Source organism: Chrysemys picta, chromosome 25 (genome assembly GCF_011386835.1).
Source record: "Chrysemys picta bellii isolate R12L10 chromosome 25, ASM1138683v2, whole genome shotgun sequence".
In the NCBI taxonomy this organism is placed as follows: domain Eukaryota; kingdom Metazoa; phylum Chordata; order Testudines; family Emydidae; genus Chrysemys; species Chrysemys picta.
This window is the reverse complement of record NC_088815.1, coordinates 14,688,188-14,702,514: the sequence shown is the minus strand read 5'-3', so window position 1 is coordinate 14,702,514 and position 14,327 is coordinate 14,688,188. Positions and strand designations below refer to the sequence as shown.

The following is a 14,327-nucleotide window of genomic DNA, read 5'->3' as shown; positions in this document are numbered from 1 at the left end:
TGTGGGCTGGTGGATCACAGTCCAGCTCCCATTGGACAGGGGCTAGCTAGGACCCTCACTGAGGCTAGGAGCGCCTGCATCACCTAGACTGCCATTGGTACGAACCGAGCCGTCTCAGCAGAGAGGCCATGGATTGAATGGACCATGAGTCCTCCCAAATGAATGCGAAGAACCTCCCTGACTGAGTTCCCCCCAGTGCATCCTGGGAGCCCCACTGCCTCTCCCCCTAGACTTTTGCTTATCCCAGTGCACACTGGGAGCCTCTCAGCAGCCCCCCACCCCCAACTCTTGCTCATTGATGGCCAGTGGCAGGGGGCATGATTGTTTGGGAGTCATGGGCGAAGAAGGGGTGCTGTGGCCGGGATGGGGCAGGGAGGGGATTGAAGACGTAAGAAGGTGGGTGTGGAAAAAGCAGGAGCGTGCGAGGTTCTGCCCCAGACCCCAGGTGTGCCTGGAATGTCCCCCAACCTGGGGGACCCCAGCTCCGTAAACCCCCTCGGCAGCAACATGGAGTGAGGGGAGGGGGTGGGGGATAGGCCCCAGGGGAAACCCTGCTGCTTCTAATTGCTTTCTTCTCCCCTGCTGCGAGGCAAACAGCTTCCTCATTAGAGAGGCTGCCACTGGGGACTTGGGGGGAGGGGGCTACCCAGCTGCAAATCAAAGAGCGACTCACGTCAGAGTAGGGTGACCAGACAGGGGGTGGGGGGCAATAGGAGCCCATATTAAAAAAGTCCCAAATATCAGGACTGTCCCTATAAAATCGGGACATCTGGTCACCCTACGTCAGAGGGGAGCTCCTTCTCGCCCCAATGCACCCCAGCTTTGGAAATTACGCCCCCTGAGCCGCTGCCATTCGACCAGGGCCGGGGCAGGCAGTGGGGAAAAGAGAGATGGTGCGAAAGGGACAGGCTGAGTGTGAAGGGGGGGGGGAGTAGACTCCCCGTGAAATGTACTGTACCAAGGAGCGGGGACAGAAGGGATGGGGCTGGTCACTGGTTCTAATCCAGCCAGATGGCTAAAGGTGCGGCGGTACTGCTCCGCTCAGCATTGCAAGGCTTAAGTGAAGGAGGCGGCTAATGCCCAAGCGCCCGAGAAGCCTGCCGGTATCTCCACTCTGCAATCAGAGGTGTGGTTGCGGCTTGGGTTAGCACACCTGCGCGAGCAGGGCTAAAATCAGCAGCGAAGCCCCAAGAGCACAGGCGTGTGCAGGCTGGAACCGTGGGTACATCCTCAGTGCCTAGCCCGCACCGGCCATGTCTTTCCTGCTATCGGCAGCCACGCTAGCTAGCTTAAAGCTGGCCTGCGCCAGCCAGCCCGAGCTGCCGTCACACCTGCCGCAGTGCAGGCAGGCCCTAAGTCCTGCTGACTTTCAATGAGAATTAGGCTTCTAAGTCACTTTTATCACCTTCAGACTCGGGGTCTTAGAGACCCAGCATCATTCCCTGCTGATGGGAGGCCCCTGCCTGGAACGAGCTCGGGGGGTCTCAGCCCATCCCCATCACAGCAGCCACGCTCCGGGCAAGTGCTAAGTGGCACAGGGTCCGGGGGACCAGCTCTCCTCTCCGCACCGGGAGGAGGTGGCTGTGGCTCGGAGGTACGTGGAGAGGGGAAGCCTGTTCCCTGCTCCCTGGGATGTAGCTGTTCTGGGGCCAATATTATTCCTGAGCCCTAATCCTGCCCCTCCCTCCTGCGACTCCCAGGGTGTGATGGGGTCACGCCAAGGCTGGCCTCGGCTCTTCTTGTTAGCAGCACTTTACAAGGTCATAGAACCTTCCCGGCGCCCTTGTGCATGACACAAATACCTTCGCCCTTGTGCACTTGGGTTCACCGAGGCCCACGGAGGGGGAAGCACCTTGCACTAGTGCACCGAGGAGTTGGTGCCGGAGTTGGGATGAAAGCTCCCATCTACCGCGGCTCAGGCCAACCTCTCGAGCCAGTCACACGCCAGAGCTCCCAGCCCAGCTCTGTGCAGCAGACCTAGGCCTGGTCTGCACGAGGGCACCAACTGATTGACACCACTTGAGCATCGGGCCCTGGGGCTTAAGCTGCTGATACAAAACTCTAATGCAAGCCCCTTGTGCAGACACGATTCCCACCAAGGCAGTGCCACTTGCCCCTGTGCAGCTTATCGGGTTGCACCCGTGTAAATCGTGTCGACGCTAAGGGCTTGCAGCTTACCCCAGCCCCTGTGCCCGGAGCAGACGAGGCTTTCCACTTCACCAGACAGACAGCTGCAGGGCCTGCTGTTGGCTTGATTTTGCCCAGCTACGGTTCCAGTCGAGCTCAGAGGCCGTAAATCCCTCGGTGGGTTTGGCCAAAATGGAGCCCGGACGCGAGCTGAATCGCTTCTGCTCTGGAGACTCAGAATATGCTAGAGCGTCTCCTTTTAGCTGCTCTGTCCACTTCCCCCTTCCCCAGATGGAGCCGTCCCGCGGGCCCTGGTTTGAGCAGCCCTTCGGAAGCCTATTTCAAAAGGCATTGTCTGGGCTCTGTGGCCGCGCCATTTCACAGCCACATACAGTCCCCCAGGGTGTTGGCTGCAGGGCTACTGCTCCGAGGAGCCAGGGACCGGCCCCATCCAAGAATAACAATAGCGCTCTGCAGTCACACGTGCTCGCTCACCGCAGCCTCCCCCGCTCTGTGCGCGAAGCCAGGCCTATCGACGACGGTGACCTTGAAACACGGCCGGGGCAAAAGGACAAAGCGGGGTGTGAGCAGATGGGTGGGCTGGGTTTGGCGACAATGCACGTCTCTGTTCAACGTGCAATTCAGCACCAGGAGACAGGCGTGTGCGCAGGGCTGGGGGTGTCTCACAGGGGGCATGGGCGAGGGCGGCTTTCATGCTATCCTGTGGCCTCACCCATCATTTAATTCCCTCCAGAAAGGCTCATCCATGGTGCATTTGGAGGAGCAGGAATTCTGAGCGAGTTGGCGTAAAAAGTTGACCTGGGGAGGCGGTTCCTAACGGCTCCATTCAACTACACAAACCGGGGCCTGCTCTGAGCTAGAGCTAATCTGTTTCCAGATTGGCTCCAGAGGAGCTCCTCCCGCCCAGCTCTCATTGAATGACATCACACCCAGCCAACAGAGCGGAAGATGGAAGCATTACCTCCTGAGAACTTCCTCTAAGTGGCTGAACACAACCTGAAGGCAGGATGCTGACTCAGCAAACTGCAAAGAGCAGATTCACTTTTTCCTGAGTGTCCCATGCAGCAGGAGGGACCATTCGCTCCACCCCGCTGCCCCACACAGCTCGGTGCAAATCCATGAAGCTTGAAAAGGCTGGACATGGCTCCCTCTATAGCCTCATGGGTCACGGAGATCCGGGACTGAATGCCACCCCAGCCCCCATGGTCCCCCGGCTTCCACTCCACCTGAGCCCCCGCTGGAACCCAATGTCCAACCTCAGTTCGAACCAGCTGATGTTAAATGCAGACGTGATTCTGATCGACGTGCCCCCACAACCCCCCACGTGCTGACAGGTCCATTGACCAGAGCTAACTCTCATGTGCTCTGTATTTTTTGCGTGCTCTCTCGCACCCCCCCCAGCTCTTCACACACAGTCGTGCCCCATCTCCAAGGCCTTCTGCCCCTCGTTCTGAATGTTGCTCTACAGGGCAGGGGAAACATCGTAGGAGTCCCGAAACTCGCAACCCGTCACTCCATGGCCTTGCTGCTGCCACGAGGATTAATATTAACTCTGAAGATCTAGTGCACATTTATGGGTCATTTGCATCGCAGCAGAGTGTGTAAACTTCCTATCCGAAGCCCTAATTAGTGCTGTGAGATGCACCCGAGCCCCCTGAGGAGCAATGTTTTTCCATGCGTTGCAGCAAAGTCCTAATGTCACACGTAGCACGGCGCGAAGCCAGGGACTCTCTGTGGATGTAAACCCTGCTCACGTTGTGGTGACCATAATGGACAAAGCGCCACAGGTTCGATCCACAGGAATTTGTGGGCTCTGTGATGCCAGCTGTGGTCCTTGGGGCATTGCCACCCTCTGTGTCAAGTTTGAGTGAACCCAGCACGGCAGCCCAAGCTGCCCAGTTCAACAGCTTTCACTCGGATCCAGACCTCCTATCCAATCTCCCCCAGATCTCAGCCTCCCCAACCTAGATAGGGTCCTGTGAAGAGTTTAGCAAAGAGCTCAGGCCCTGGGCAGCCCCCGCACACTGCTGCATAGTTTGGTGACAGAAAACGTGGCCAAAATATTTACTGATGACTCGTCAATTTTGGGGCACCTTGATGTCTGGATGCCAAGCTCGAGCCACCTGAGTTTTGAGGGGCAGGTGCTCAGCATTGAACAGCTGTCCCATCCGGGGTGTCCAAAAAACGTAGGCAGACAAAATCCCCAGTCACCTTTCAAAACAAAAGTCAGAGCCTATATTTTCAGGGGATTTGGGGGCCCCAATTCATCCTTGATTTACCCACAATTTACACCAGTGCAAAGTGGGGGTAACCGGTTTTCAGATCAGACCGGAAGCATTTTGCACTGGTGTGAATGATTGTGCAAGGTGAAGGCAACACTGAATTGGACTCTACATCCCCACAGGAGCTGGGGGCCCTGTCTGGGCCTGGGGAGGTTTTTATTTATCTTTAATCCCAATCCCTTAGTGGGTGGCAGGTTTTTTCCTCTGCCGAGCATGGAGCTTTAGCAGAATCACCCAGGAAAAGCAGGATATTGAAACAAAGCCACCTCTGGCGTGAAAACAAACAAAACAACAAAGAGAAAACCAGCAGCTCTTCTGCAGGAAACCACTAGAGAAAAACTGTGTAAACCACAAGAATAGAAAGGAAGGGAGTCCCGTCTCTAGGAATGGATGCGAGACACCAAGCCCCTCTCTATCCACTGCGGTAACTAACTAACTGCAGCGAAAACAGCCAGGAGGGTAATTCAAGGCCTGCGGAATCCCACAGCTCCTATCAAAATAACACGGCACCATCTTCAGCAGAAAACTCTCAGCTATTTGGTTGTCCATTGAAATGCTCCCCACCTACTGAGGAGACCAGGACGTGACAGACATGAGTCTGGTGTCTAGCAAGGGTGGCTTTACTTTTGCAAGTGTGTCACCTGGTGACCAACTGTCACAATCAGCAGTTCTGGCTTTCAAACCACTTGCCCAGTAAACCCTGCATTGTGCCTGCATTTCTCCAGCAAAGCCAGGGAGAGCACCAAGTGGGATTCAGCCAGGGGAGTTTTCTCTTAGCTCATTTCTCTCCCTTATGGGTGGAAAGAGATGAAATTGCATGTTTCTCCCTGTTTTTAGATCCCAGGATTACAGCTCTGACATCTTTCAGAGTAGCAGCCGTGTTAGTCTGTATCCGCAAGCGGGGGAAAGGTACAACAAGAAGAGAGACATACACAGGATATTCTCTAACACACCCGATGCTGAAATACCAAAAACGGGCATTTCTGTGCCATCTGCAGAAATTTTCAGTAAAAATGTAATTTTTTGTTACAAGTGTTCAGGTTTTTGTCAAAAGCCCCAAACCTGAAGATTTGTTGGTTTTAAACTAATTCTGGATGGAAGGGGGCCTGGAGTTTTGGTTGTTTCTGTTTTGTTTTGTTTTTACAAGCCCCCCCCCCAAAATGGCAAAGAAAAATATTGACAAAAATGAGGGGAAAAAATCATTTTAATCAAAATATTTTGCTGTGAAAAACACGTGATTTCCCAAGCAGCTCTAGTCTCCTGCACCAGCCCGGACAGACAACTCCCAGCAAAACCGGTAAATCCCTGGTGATCGTACCAAACAGATCTTCTGCTTCACTTGGGGGCTGACTCGTTGACGTGGGCCTGAATCAAACCCATATCTGAACCCCCTGGACACCCCGGGAAAGTTCTGCTCCTTTATGCCTGGGGCTCCATCTCCTCATGCGAGTTTCACACCGAATTCTGCTTAAAGCAGCATTTTACCCCGCCTAGCTCCTATCCCCAGCACAGTGACTCTGATGAACTGTCCCTTCATAGCCCAGAGATGCTGCAACCAGCAGAGCTCCTTTCTCTTGCCAGTCTCAAAGGGACGGTTGCTCTCAGTTTCTGGGGCCTCATAATGCAAACAGCAGCCCAAGTCCAACTCAGGAAAAGTCAAAGTTTACCAGCATTTTTGCTAGAGTTTGACAGGGCTTCCTGCTTTCCATAGCTTGTTTAAACAACAAACCAGGATCAACCAGAGAGTCTGAAATGCAGCACAGAACTGTGCAGATAGAGAGAGGGGGGAACCACTGCCACTGAGATTCCAGCCTAAGGAAACAAAATGAAAGAGACTTCTGCAGAGGATAAAACGTTTGAATCTTCTAATAGATTTACTACACAGATGGGGTTTAGACAGCACAGATCAGATCCTGGGAGTTTGACTAGTGTTAAATGCACCGACGGCACATATTCGGTCTTCCAGCAAGGACTCTCTCTCACTCTCACACACACAGGTTCAAAGCAGCACCAGAAATTTTCACACGTGCCAGGGCATTAATTGTGGGGTCCTGGGCAAATTCCAAAAGGCTAATTACATTCTGCCTCCCGAAGAATCACACCCCCTTCACTGCCTCCTTGAGACTGCTGCGTAGCACTGCTGTGCGCTGTTACAGAGAAGCTGGGTAACACCCCTGAAGTGGCTGCATTTCAGCAGTGGGCAAAGCAATCACCTTTTATAGTTTGTAGGACCTTTGGGTGATAGGCCCTAGATACACATCAATCCTTATATTCCATTTCTTTTAAAGAAACTGGAGCCTACTTTGCACTTGACAGAACCCCCAAATATTTCAGCCTGAGGAAACAAAGTGGGAACACTTAATAATAAAAGAGCGAAATATCAGAGGAGGTCAGGGTATTGCATGAGACACCTGCTTCTACTCACAGCCCAGTTTGTGAGCCAGACTGGCTAACAGGGCACATGCCATTTGCATTCACAATTCCTTTTTTTTTTTTTTTTGCAGCATCCTTTAAAAATCAGGTCTAAAAAGCTTTTGAAAATCCATCACCCCTACACAGGAGATCTCTATAGACTGAGCAAGCTTGGTTCTTCCCCCACCCCAGTCTCTCTCTTAAAATCCTGATCCATCTTATGGATCAACAGACAGCAAAATGGAATCCTGTCTCCCACCACCACCACTTCCTCCTCAGCAGGGGCTGCTGGATGACTGTACTGCACACATTCAGAAGTGCAGTGAAGTGTTGCACCGGCCACGCCGGGGTGCCTGCACAGAAGGAGCCCAGCTATGCTGTCAGTGATGCAGAATGAAAGTCCTACATTGTTTCGATGCATCACGGTTGCCTCGTTGCAAATCCACTTACAGTGAAACTTCTGCAGAGGGTGGAGTATTTTCTGTTACAAAAATAACTGCGATGGAATCATAGAAGATCAGGGTTGGAAGAGACCTGAGGAGGTCATCTAGTCCAACCCCCTGCTCAAAGCAGGAAGAAGAGGATTCTATTGTACCAGAAGGAGAAGGCTTGGTCTTTTTAGAAATGGATGAAACACAAACACACACTTCGGCTGCCTTCACACGCCGAGCTAGGGGTGCGATTCCCCTGCTTGTGAACACACACTTGAGAACAGCCGGGCAGCCGTGATCGCAGGAGTAGCGGCAGCAGAGGCAAGGCTGAGCCAGACCAAGTATGTACCCCCTGGTTTCCAGCGGGCGTGTACTCGGCACAGCGCAGCCATGCCTCCACTGCTGCCCCCCTGCGAACACGGCTACACCCTATTTATACTCAGCGCGAGGAGAGCTAGCGCCAGCATATGTACACGAGCAGAAGAATCACTCCCCTAGTGCATAGTGTGGACACAACCTTAGAGTAGTAGAGCTTTGGGATGGGACTGTCTTTTTGTTCTGTGTTTATACAGCACCTAACACAATGGGGTCCTGATGGGGCTCCCAGACTGTACCGCAATAGCAATAATAAATAAACACTCACAGACAAACCCGAACACCCTCTGTTTCCTTCTGGCCTGACACCTTCTATGGTTCAGCTGGGAGTTTTGTTTTGTTTGTTACATTGGAAAGTCCATGGGTTTGTTGTTGTAGAGTTCTGGCCAGGGGCTGAGCACATCAATGTATTATAGGTTGATGGATCATCACACAGGGTTACGGGCGCTGGGCTGTGTGGGCCGGTTTGTTATTGTAGGGTTACGGGTACGGGGCCACGCGTGAGGGTTTGTTATTGTAGGGTTATGGGTACTGGGCCGTGCACGCCGGTTTGCTATTGTAGGGTTATGGGTGCTAGGCCACGCACATGCGTTTTTTGTCGTAGGGTTACAGGTACTGGGCCGTCCATGGCAGTTTGTTCTTGTAGGATTAGGGGCACTGGGCCATGGGGCGCTAGTTTGTTATTGTAGGGTTACGGGTACAGGGCCATGCGAGTGGGTTTGTTATTGTAGGGTTATGGGTACTGGGCCGTGCACGCTGGTTTGCTATTGTAGGGTCATGGGCAGTGGGCCGCATGTGCCGGTTTGTTATCGCAGGGTTACGGGTGCTGGGCCGCATGTGCCGGTTTGTTATCGTAGGGTTACAGGTGCTGGGCCACGCGTTCCAGGCCACGCGTTACTTGGGAGCAGTTAACTATTTTTGTTCAGACAAGTGCTGACGATCCCACCTGCCCCCACTCGACAAGGCTCACAAGGAAAAGCTCAGATTTATCTTCATGCTGTTTCGTCTTGAGCTGGATTTAAATCATGTCCAACCCCACTGTGCCAATGATTCCCCAGCCCTTGATCCCATGCAAACCCCATCCGCCCTGCCCCCATTTCACCCCCAGGGTTACAAGTAATAATCCCTGACCCCTCTGCACCCCTCACTGCTCTGACTGTCCCAGGGCCAGGACCCGTCCTCAGCCTGGGCATTCAACAGGGAGGAGAGCTAGGGTGTGAATGAACACGCCGGTCACCAGTCACGGGGTGTGTGGGGGGGAACCCTTAGAAGTTTGGTGATGAAGCTTTTCCAACCCCCAAACTCTGGACCGCTCCTCCCCCCCTTTCCCAGCTCCCTTGCTCCCCCTCCCTTCCTCCGCACAGCCCTGACGCCGCCTTCACTTCCCTCTCTCCTGTGGCTTCTGCCATACAGCCCACCTGCCAACCAGCTTACAGCTGAGATCTCTGCCTAGCTCCCTGCTCCCAGCACCCCCTGGCTGCCTGTTTCTAATGCGCCCATCACCATGGTGCCCAGCCTCATTCTCTGCCTCCCCCCACCACACACACCCCCCAGCACTGGCTGATCAGGCGTCCAGCCTCCCTCAGCAGCCCCCCCGAGTGAATCCTCCCGATCGCTGCAAACTCGCCTTGTGCTTGGGGCTCCCCTGCATAGCGCCACGGGTGAAATCCTGGGCCGCTTTGACACCAATGGCAGTTTGGCCCTGGACTGTACCGGGGCCAGGATTTCACCCCAGGTCTTTACATGCAGGCCCCTGTTGACGGCTGCATGTTTCTCCACTTCACCTCGCGGGCCTGCTCAAGATACAGAACCGGAGTCTCATGGTCCCTATGGGGATATAGGGACAGCTCCTTGTTCCAGCCCCGTTTCCAGCAGACGCTGCTCCCTGTCACTCCAGGGTGTCGTGCTGGGCAAGGCCCCAGCACTGAAATAGCCAGGGGCCGTGTGTCACAGACACTGGCTGGGCCAGCATCCTGGGAGAGGTGGAAAGGGGGCACTCAGCTGAGGAACCAAGAGATTTTTCAAGGCGGGGGAGGAAGGGGGGGTGGGAAAGATAATTTCCCCCAAACACTATTTTAAGTTTATGTCAAATTTGGGGCCTGCCAGCCTTGACTGCCTCCCTTTGCCCCAGAGCGCCCAGAATTTCCAAGGACAGTCCCAGAGTCATCCACTCTCTCCCACCCCAATTCAGTCCCCAAGTCAGCTGCTCTGATCCTGCAGGCACGAGAGTAAAATGTAAGTCTCCCCGGTACACAGAGAGCAGCTGAACTGCATGTGATTTGTAACCGGTTTGATTAGCTGGAGGAACACAGGGATTGCTGGACTGGGTCAGCCCAGTGGCCCATCTAGTTGTCTATCCTGTCTCTGACAGTGGCCAGCATCAGATGCTCTAGGGGTAGGTATAAGAACCCTGCAGTAGCAGATGAGGGATAATGGGACCTACGAGGTGTCATCCTGGTGTCTAATAGCTAGAGCTTGGTTGAAGCTCTGAAGCAGGAGGTTCTTGCCTTCCAGACACTGCACAGATCTCACCAGCAAGCTGCAAAATTAATTTCTTACCCGTGAAAACCCCTCTCTAAAGTTAGCCGCCCTAGGAAACTTTCCATCACTATAAGAGTAAAGCTCTCAGAGACAGGGTCTTGCCGGAAATCAATTGCAGGTGGGCAGCAGAATACAGCAGAAGATTTGCTGGACCTGTCCCCAGGGAGGAAGTTTAAGGTAATAAGATGCACTTGTACCAGACAGGCAGGGGCTTCTGCTGGAAACTGCCTATGCTTATAATAAACAGAGGAGCATGGATCAGATGCCGGGCCCACCTACCACAGACCCTGGGTAAATACTTGCTCTGGGGAGCTAGCTTGCAAAGCTGGGTCTCACCAGCAACTTAATACATCCTGCAAGTAGATTCTTGGGCACGTGCCATACTCTTTGGGCAGCACGACCCATAATGTTAAATTAAAGCAGAATGAGACCTTGATCCTGCATCCCCCTGCAGTCCATGGGACTTGGCACAGGCTCCAGGGGTAGTTCTAGGTGATCGTGAGACAGGATCAGGGCCGTAGGTATCCAACGTTATCCACACTTCCCTCCTTTTAGCCTGCCAGAGGCCAGGCTGACTGCAAAGCCACGCTTTTTCCTTGGAGTTCAAGACAGGGCTGCGTGGCAGGACGTCTGGTGTCAGTATTGCTATGGAGGTGAGGTGTGGACCATGATTTTCTAGTGTGCGTTTTAATTACCGCTGGAAGTGCCCAGTGCAGCAGATGGCATTTGAAATCAAGTAAAAAAAATAAAAAAAAAAATCAGTCAATCAGTATAAAGAACCTTTGCCCTCAATGTTTTCCTGTGATACCTGTAAGTCATCTGGGGCCAAACATACACCTGGAGGAAGCAGGTGCAACTCAGCCCTTACTGCTACAACTTGCTACATGCTGTGCATTTAGATAACGCCGAGAAAGTCAAGGGACATGAAGGTTATTTTTTGGAGAGCGAGTACTCTGTGAATCTGAGCTCCACGGTAGCAGTGATGCGTAGTGTACAGTGGGAGACAGACAGTCTTGCTTAGTGGTCGGAGCAGGAGTCTGGGAGCCAGATCTGTTGCTGCCTTAGCATATCTGTGATTTTGAGCAAACACCGTCAACCTTTTGTACTTCAGTTTACCTGCTCTACAATGGGCGTGGCAGAGCTGACGAGGGGGTCGAGAGGCCTAGCTGATTAGTTGTGGTCTGTACGGTGCTTGGAGACCCACGGCAAATGGCACTAACAGAGGGGCACTGCGTTTTTACGACAATCTGCACTTTTGGGTTAAACTCAGACGTTCCTCTCTGAGCAGACACAAAAGTAAAAATAACTGTCAAGCGCAAAGCTAACCACAGACTTTTTTTAGAACACGATCCATAAAACAACAGGCCACTTAAGCAAAACTTTAAGTAGTGCCCAAACACACAGCTACAAGGCCTTGGCATGGCTACAGTAGCTCTGTCTGTCCCTTTGACTCCCAGCACTTAGCAGCAAATCTGGTAGCCTCAGAAATGCCTCCAGCTTTCTAAAACAGTAGCACCGAGAGGTCCCCATTGCACTAGACACTGTGTAAACAGGTGAACCCCCCAGCCCTATTACAATCAATGACAAAACTCCCACTGATTTTAATAGCCAGGATTTCATCCTAAGGAAGAGAAAGCCCCTGCCCCAAAGAGTTTACAGTCTAAATAGACATGATGGGCAGAGGCCAGGAGGAGGAATAGAGAGGGGAAGTGACTTGACTAAGGTCACGCAGCAGGTCGGTGGCAGAACCAGGGTCTCAGAAGTATCCAGCCAGGCCCCTTTCTATTGGAGCACTTCCTGCTCAGTCCAGCCTTCACATAGTCTTTCATAGCACTGACTTTGGATGCCCAACTAGAGACCCTTGTCCTGGATTTTCAGAACCACTGAGCATCCAAACTCCAGCCAAAGTCGATGAGAGCCGCCTACCCAAATAGCCTGATTTCCAGAGGCACCCAGCAGCTCCCAGTCAGTCCCACTGGTGATACTGGGCGTTCAGCACTTCTGACAATCTGGCTGCTCCCCTTAGGTGCCTGCATACGATGTAGGAGGCTAACCATGGGTCCCACTTAGTGAAAATCTTGGCTTAGGAGTCTCATTACAGGGCCGCCCAGAAAGGGAGGCATGGAAAATCTGGGTCACTATTGGCAATGTTGGTGTAGGACTCCAAAACCCAGCCATAGCTGTAGGGACGACAGCGAGGAAATGTGTGATTAATACGCAGGGCAGCCACAGGAGATGGGTCGAGACGTGGCATTTTCAAAGGATCCCCCCGGCCCCTTGGGGTATCTCGGTGATGCTGGAGCGGGCAGGCTGCCCTGTGCCATCACTGTCCCTCGGATAGTTTCAGTGACAGCGCCTGGCCACCAAACTCTCAGACTTTCTGTGCCACCGCATTTCTGTAGTTTCCCCAAAGGGAATATAGATTGGGCTTTAGCAAACCCCCATCCCCCACTAGCCCCTCTGCCCTCCCATCACGCTGAACCTTGAGGCACAAATCACATCCTAGACCTCTTGGGCACGGGGAAGCGAGCTCTGCAAAGGAGAATCACATCAACCCCACCCTCCCCCCATCTGCGTGGCAAAAGGAAACAGGGTGTGAATGCCCTCCCGGCTCAGCGCCTGGCTAGGTACCGCCAAAGGTCCGAACTTGTGCGTGCGCTTCCTAGGGTGCCAGGCTCGGACCCTCCCCCCGAGGGAGCCGGCCGCGCACCCAGGGGAGGGGCAGAAGAGACCCGGGAAGATGCTGCGTCCTGCAGACAGGGGAGGAGGTTAAAGGCTCCGGGGGGGGGGGGGGGGGGGCAGGTGGTCTGCAGCTGACCCCCCCCGCCCCGGCGGAGGCAGGTACACCCGACCTAACTTCCGCGGGGACTGGATGTGGTAGGCGAGGAAGCGCCGCTGCCCCCTGTACCTGGCAGTCACCTCCCCGCCTCCATGCGCCCCTCCCTGGGCACCCTGCCCACGGTGCCCCCGTTCACCCACACACCTGGTCAGGGGCTTTGCCCCGAAACTTCCCGGCTGCTCCGCTCCGGCAGGGCGGCGGCCCCGGCTGGGTGGCGAGGAGGCGAAGCGCAGCCCCCGGCCTGGCCCGGCTCGGCTCGGCCCGGCGCTGTCACTGGCTCGGGGGGAGCCGAACTGCAAAAGTGGCTTGAAAAGTCACGGCGGCTCCAGCTGCCCGGCTCGCGGCTGGGTCTGGCTCCCGGGCGGCACGGACCGTCCTTTGCATAGCCACGCCCCTCCCGCCGCGCTGATTGGAGAAGCTCCGGCAGGCTATTTGCATAGAAGCGCCGGGCCGTGCTCCAATTGGCGGCTGGCTGGAAAAGTGTCTCTCATAGCTCCGCCCCTCAGCGTGGCGGGGCTGTGGCAAGGCAGCTGGGATCCCTACACGAATTACTCCTGCGGCTGGGGCGGGTTGTGTGCAGGGGAGGGGGCTGCATCCAGGGGGCTGGAGGGTCTGGGCCTTGGGGCCTGGATCGGGGGGGTTCTAGATCAGGGGTTGGGGTGGGATTTCTGGATCTGAGGGGGCCTGGGTCTGGGGTCCAGGCAAAGCAAGGACCTCTGGTCATCATTTCAGAGAACTTCCTACAGCAAGTCACAGTGGACTTTCCCTTGCAGCTCACTGGCTGTTTGCTCCAATCCTTCCCCTCCCACGCAGCCTAGTCACTTGAGCTTCACTCCACACCTGCCCCGTCCCACTCCTTCCCCTTCCCTTCCATTTAACTTACCTCCCCCCCCTCCCCCCAGTAACAACCTCCCCTCTCCCCCGCCCCAAAATAGTGTGGAACTAACCTGACAGTTGTTCCCTCTGTTTGTGTGTTAGATTCTTTCCCCCAGCCTGAGCCTGGCCTGGGAGCCAGGAGAATGGGGCTCTATTCCCACCTCTGACCTTGGGTGAATCCCTCCCTCTCTGCCCCTCTGTTTCCACTCCTGCCCTGTGGCTGTCTTGTTTATTTAGATTGTAAGCTCTCTGGGGCAGGGACCATCTGCGATGCCATGTTTGTACAGAACCTAGCACAATGGGACTTCATTCTTTGGCACCACTATAATAAACATGATTAATAACAATACTGATCGGGGGTAGGAGGAAACCTGAGTGGGGGCAGACGTGCTGTGGTGACATCATGTGAGGGAGCGTAAGAGG

General features: G+C 54.2%; 1 protein-coding gene across 1 annotated transcript in view; it reads right to left on the bottom strand.

Moving 5' to 3' along the window:
- The window catches only part of MEF2B (myocyte enhancer factor 2B), a 33,881-nt gene extending 20,011 nt beyond the window's left edge, over window positions 1–13,870 (bottom strand). Inside the window, exon 1 of the mRNA XM_024108162.3 lies at window positions 13,173–13,870. The gene's annotated coding sequence lies outside the window, so the exon portion shown is untranslated. The remainder of the gene's footprint in view (window positions 1–13,172) is intronic.
- Between the last annotated feature and the right edge of the window lie 457 nt (window positions 13,871–14,327).